Source organism: Dipodomys merriami, unplaced genomic scaffold, assembly GCF_024711535.1.
Source record: "Dipodomys merriami isolate MVZ:Mamm:240054 unplaced genomic scaffold, mDipMer1.0.p SCAF_808, whole genome shotgun sequence".
Taxonomy (NCBI): Eukaryota; Metazoa; Chordata; class Mammalia; order Rodentia; family Heteromyidae; genus Dipodomys; species Dipodomys merriami.
Window position 1 is genome coordinate 390,594 of NW_027206411.1, and position 917 is coordinate 391,510.

Genomic DNA, 917 nt, shown 5'->3' on the forward strand with positions numbered 1-917 from the left:
TCAGAACATTATAAGGGAATACTTCTCAAAACTTTATGCTAATAAGTTTGAGAACTTGACAGAAATGGACCTTTTCCTAGCAAATATTAACATGCCAAAACTAAACCAAGATGAGTTCAACCAGCTTAACAGGCCCATATCAAGCATTGAAATAGAAACAGCAAGAAGAGACCTCCAAGCTAAGAAAAGTCCAGGACCAGATGGTTTTACAGCGGAATTTTACAAGGCTTTCAAAGCAGAGCTCACACCAATACTCCTCCAACTCTTCAATGAAATTGAAAGAGAAAGCTCTCTACCGAACACATTCTATGAAGCCATCATAACCCTCATCCCAAAACCAGGCAGGGACTCATCAAAGAAAGAGAACTATAGACCCATTTCTTTGATGAACATTGATGCAAAACTTCTCAACAAAATTTTGGCCAATCGACTTCAACAATTCATCCAAAATATCATACACCATGATCAAACAGGATTCATTTCAGGGATGCAAAGCTGGTTCAATATACGCAAATCAATTAATATTATTCATCACATCAACAGGAGCAAGAATAAGAACCACATGGTTATCTCAATAGATGCAGAAAAAGCATTTGACAAGATCCAACACCCCTTTATGATGAAGGTTCTGGAAAAATTAGGAATCCATGGAACATTCCTCAATACAATAAAGGTTGTGTATGACAAACCTACAGCCAGCATTATACTCAATGGTGAAAAACTGAAGCCATTTCCTCTTAACTCAGGAACAAGACAAGGATGCCCACTCTCTCCACTTCTCTTCAATCTAGTATTAGAATGCCTAGCTACAGCAATAAGACAAGATGCAGACATAAAGGGGATCCAAATAGGGAAAGAAGAAATAAATCTCTCTCTCTTTGCAGAGGGCATGATTTGTATTTAATGAATCCCATGGA